The sequence below is a fragment of the Oratosquilla oratoria genome, chromosome 20 (assembly GCF_046742065.1).
Source record: "Oratosquilla oratoria isolate Oo_2021 chromosome 20, ASM4674206v1, whole genome shotgun sequence".
Taxonomy (NCBI): Eukaryota; Metazoa; Arthropoda; class Malacostraca; order Stomatopoda; family Squillidae; genus Oratosquilla; species Oratosquilla oratoria.
Window position 1 is genome coordinate 19,072,546 of NC_134796.1, and position 4,951 is coordinate 19,077,496.

Sequence of the window (4,951 nt, forward strand, 5' to 3'; positions counted from 1 at the left end):
ATTTGGTCCAAGTGATATATATATATATATATATATATATATATATATATATATATATATATATATATATGCGAATAAATCACAAAAACACGTGATTCACAAAATGTGTGATAAGTCCACTTGGAAAATAAAGTGAAAGGTGACCGAAGGTTTTCGCCTATTTAAGACATTTTAAAAGGTACAGAGTAAGGTAGCAGTGACATTATATATACAAAAGAAGCACAATAAGGGGGGAATTCGGACAGGTTCAATTGCGACCTCATTCTCTCAGCACCGCCAGACGTTTGACCCGGATAATATCAACAATTTTATATGCTACAAAGTTATCTAATTTATACATCCCCATACTCATATTCATATTGTTCTCAAATGAGGCGTCTATATAACATAATTCTATGATATTCCTCTCCTTAATGTCCTTACTTAAGACAATTTTCTTTGTGTTATCCCAATCAATGCAATGATTAAAATCCCTTAAATGCAAATACAACCCGCTTGAAACATGCCCTGTTCTGATGTTATATTTTTGTTGGTTTAATCTCCCAGTCCAAGACATTAATATATGTAAAGGTTTTGTTTATAATGCATTGAATGTGACAAATTATCCAAGTTGTCCAAAAAGGTTTGTCACACCATTAAACACCTTAAAGAAAGACAAGGACTTGCATATAACAAAGGCAGACAAAAATAATTGTGTTGTAATTATTGACTAAATTGATTATATTGAAATAATGGACACATTATTATGTGATGAAGAAACGTATGTGAAGGTAAACAAGAACCCATTAGAGACGGTTAGCAGGATCTTAGAGGCGTTATTTTCAACGTTACGCTAGCATAGCAGCACAATTAACTTCACTACTTAAGAAGAACACCCCTTTTAATTTGACACCTGACCAAGAGAAAGTCTTTAATGACTTAAAGAAAGCCTTAACCATGGCACCTATACTTGGCTTCCCAAATCACAACCTTCCTTTAACAAAATACACAAATGCGTCCTACATCGGACTTTGCGTAGTCCTCATGCAACAACACGGCACAAAATTCACACCAATTATCTATGCTAGCCGCACAGACAACAAACACGAACAAAATTACTCAATCACAGACATAGAAGCTTTAGCACTTATATACGCACTCAAACATTTCAATGGGATCATCCTTGGTTACGACATGCTCGTCTACTCAGACCATCAACCAATGTTACCAATCTTCAAAGGAAATAATCTGTCAGGAAAACTTGCACTCTGGTTCCTCATTATACAAAAGTTCATACCCACTTTTCACTTTGTTCAAGGAAAAGCAAACCTAGTTGAAGCCGTTCTTAGTCGCCATATCGCTACCATCACTCAAAATCTAAGCTCAGTAACTTTTACACAAGTGCGCGTAGCCGCAGCGCAGAGATCAGACCCTCTTTGGAAACGTGTTAATACTTCCCCGACTCTGCAGTCAGTCATGACACAGAAAATTTTTCTCCCAATCCCGACAATTATACGTTTTTTGATCATAAAGGATTACAAAGGAGGAACATGCCGACAGGAGACTTTTTGGTCCATAATTAGGTAGGATGCGAAAAAATTATAATAGTATATAAATAAACAAATAAAAATGAAAATAATATATGTAATAATAAATAGAATAAATAAACAATTAGGTAAAGTTAAACAATAAACAAACGGGTAAATAGTAAATAATAATAAATGGACGGATAAATAACAATAATAATAAAATAATAATAATAAACAAAAAGACAAATAATAAACAAATAAACAAATAACATAAAATAAATGGCAGGCATTACATTTTCCTGCATAGGTGTTTATCTAAACGAATCTTAAAGTTTCGAACTGAACTACATTGCATTGTCTCTGCAGGAAGTTTGTTCCATTCATTAACTACACGGTTGGGGAAGTTGTTTCTACCCACTTCCAAATTAAACCTATTTTCTTGTCAGTTTTGATGTTGTCAATTCCCTTTAGAATCTTAAAGACCTGTATCAAGTCACCTCTGATTCTACACTTTTTTTCGGGAAAAAAGATAAATACGTTCTAGTTGCCTTTCGTATGATATATTTTTGATATTTGGAATCTGTTTTGTGGCTCGCCGTTGAACTTTTTCCAATCTGTCGATGTCTTTAAAGAGATTCGGTGACCATACGGAAACAGCATATTCCAAATGTGGACGCTCAATCAGTTTCTAGAATCTTATTTGCTTTCTCAGAGGCTGAAATACACTGTTTATATGATTTGAGTTCGTTACTGATAATTACGTCGAGATCCTTTTTACTATCCACTTTTGTTAAAAAAATTCCGAAAAAATTGTAATCAAACTTACTGTTATTTTTACCTATGTATATAATATTGCATTTACTTATATTAAATATCATTAGCCACTTTTCAGACAATTGCTGTAGTTTATCTAAATCTTCTTGAATATCTAATTGGTTTTAGTGATGATTTTCCATTACGCACATTTGAGCATCATCAGCAAATTTGGAGACAACAGATTTCAGTCCGTGGTCTATATTATTTATATATGTTACGCATAATGTAGATAATTGCCTAATATGTACATTAGGCAACTTAATTTGCGCAATGTTCACAATAGGCAAAACACTTGCCTAATGTTCACTTTAAGCAATATTTTCATATTAGGCAAGGGTATTTTGCCTAATGTTGACTGAATGACGAGGCCGCGCCAGCTGAAGTTTGTGCGTGTGTTTTACCCAATGAACGGTCGCGGCGCTGAGCCGGCTGGCCGGTAGTCTGGCAGCCACAGCAGCAGAGTGTAGGTGTGTGCTCTGGCGCCCAAGTCGTTCTCATTGTTCTTATTGTTCTTAAAATGCTTATTTCTTTTACTGCTTGCCATTATCTAATATGAATTGAATAACTAATCACTGTCCTATTTCCAGACTAGGTATTTTCTTTATCTTGTCTTGTTTGTTTCAGTTTGTGTTTATGCACTATGGATCAAGCTGCCTTTGAACGTAAGCTGCGTCAAACACTGGAAGGCAAGGCTGAGAATGCAGTCATCCAGCCCACCATCCAACGTCATAAGTACATCCGGGATTTGCTAAGAATAAATTCTTATGGAGCTCATTCTGCATTTGACTATAACCTCAAGAAACGCTATGAAGTCCTGCGTGTTGGCAATGCTGATAGACTCATTTGGAAAAGAAAAGATAAAAATGAACATGAGTTCAAGTTTGTGGCATCTCTCGAAGAAGTGTTTGGTATTGTTAAAACAGCCCATGAAGCAATTGGCCATGGAGGTGGTAATAAAAAAAAATTGTGGAAGTGAAAAAGAAATGGTCAAACATCACACAAGAAGTATGCTACCTCTACATTTCATTCTGTGAGCACTGCCATCAAAAGAAAACCAGAAAAATTCCAAAGGGTTTGGTAGTAAAACCAGTACGCAGTCATGGTATCCTTTCAAGATGCCAGGCAGATCTTATTAATTTTCAAACATTACCTGATGGAGACTTCAAGTATATCATGACATATGCAAATAATTTCAGCAAATTTTGTGCGTTACGGCCACTTACATCAAAAAGAGAAGAAGAGGTTGAAGCAAATCTGCTAGATATTTTACTGACATTTGGAGCACCTGCTATTTTACAGTCTGACAATGGACGGGAGTTTGTCAATGCCATAATTGCCGAACTTTCAGTGCTATGGCCAGAGCTGAAGTTGGTGACTGGACGTTCACGTCATCCTCAAAGCCAAGGTGCTGTTGAACGTCTAAATGGAGTGATACAGGACAACCTGACTATTTGGATGAGGGAAAACAACAGCAGATAATGGTCAGTAGGTCTCAAATTTGTTCAGTGGCAAGATAATATCAGCCACCATGAAACAACTGGCCACAGCCCATTCAAAATTACATTTGGACAAGATCCGCAGGTTGGATTAGGGTCATCTATCCTGCCAAGTACAACCTCTGTAATGTTTTTACAGAGGAAGATCTTGAGTCATTTCTTGAATCAGAGACAGGAGCAGCGGCAGAAGTAGAGACAGGTGCCAAAGTAGAAGCAGAAACAGGAGCAGCGGCAGAAGCAGTGACAAGAGCAGCGGCCGCAACAGAGACAGGAGCAGTAGAAGGAGAGACAGAGGTAGAAGCAGAGACAGGGGCAGTAGCAGGAGCAGAGACAGAAATAGAAGCAGAGACAGGGACAGCGACAGAAGCAGAAGTAGAAGCAGAGACAGGGGCAGTAGCAGGAGCAGAGACAGAAATAGAAGCAGAGACAGGGGTAGTGACAGAAGCAGATGCAGAGACAGAAACAGTAGCTACGAATTTCCAAAAGATCCGTGTTTCAGCTACTCTAGGGCAATCCAAGACAGCAACACGGATGACAAGACGCGGCAAATACCTGCTCAAACCATTGTCTGTTGGTCAGTGTGCTACGCTGAGGGTTCCAGATGTCGATCGCGGTCCAACAGATCCTAAAAATCTGTTAGTGGTCGTCCTTAAGGAAAATGATGGACTTCACACTGTAGGTTGTCGGGAGGGCATTATTGGGCCAAAATTTACAGCACCTGATCTATGTGCAATCAAACAGCCCCTGTGAAAGCCTGTAGAGGTTCCCGATATCTGCCTATCAATCAGAACTGCGACAGCAAGAGGCACTGGTGGGCAAGGCTATGTAAAGTGCCAGTGTACGACACAGTGTACTTCACAACGGTGCAGCTGCCTTAGAAAAAAGCTCAAGTGCAACTCGCGCTGTCACCCGGGCAGATCATGTAAAAATTTGTGATTGAAAACAAACTGGCAAATTGTTTTCATTGTGTTTTGCATGTGTTCAAATACATTGGAATTATTTAAATTGCATTATTTGTAGCTTCTGTGGATTTTCTGTTCGATTAATTTTCATTGTTTAGATTACTGTAGGTTGTCTGTTTGATTAATTTTCTTGTCTGTTCGATTAATTTTCATTGTTTAGATTAGGCAG

The 4,951-nt window shown here is 37.8% G+C and overlaps 1 pseudogene; it reads left to right on the forward strand.

Annotated features, from left to right (window-relative positions):
- Positions 1 to 1,173: 1,173 nt before the first annotated feature.
- On the forward strand, positions 1,174 to 4,728 carry LOC143036128 (KRAB-A domain-containing protein 2-like; annotated as a pseudogene).
- The last annotated feature ends 223 nt before the right edge of the window (positions 4,729 to 4,951 follow it).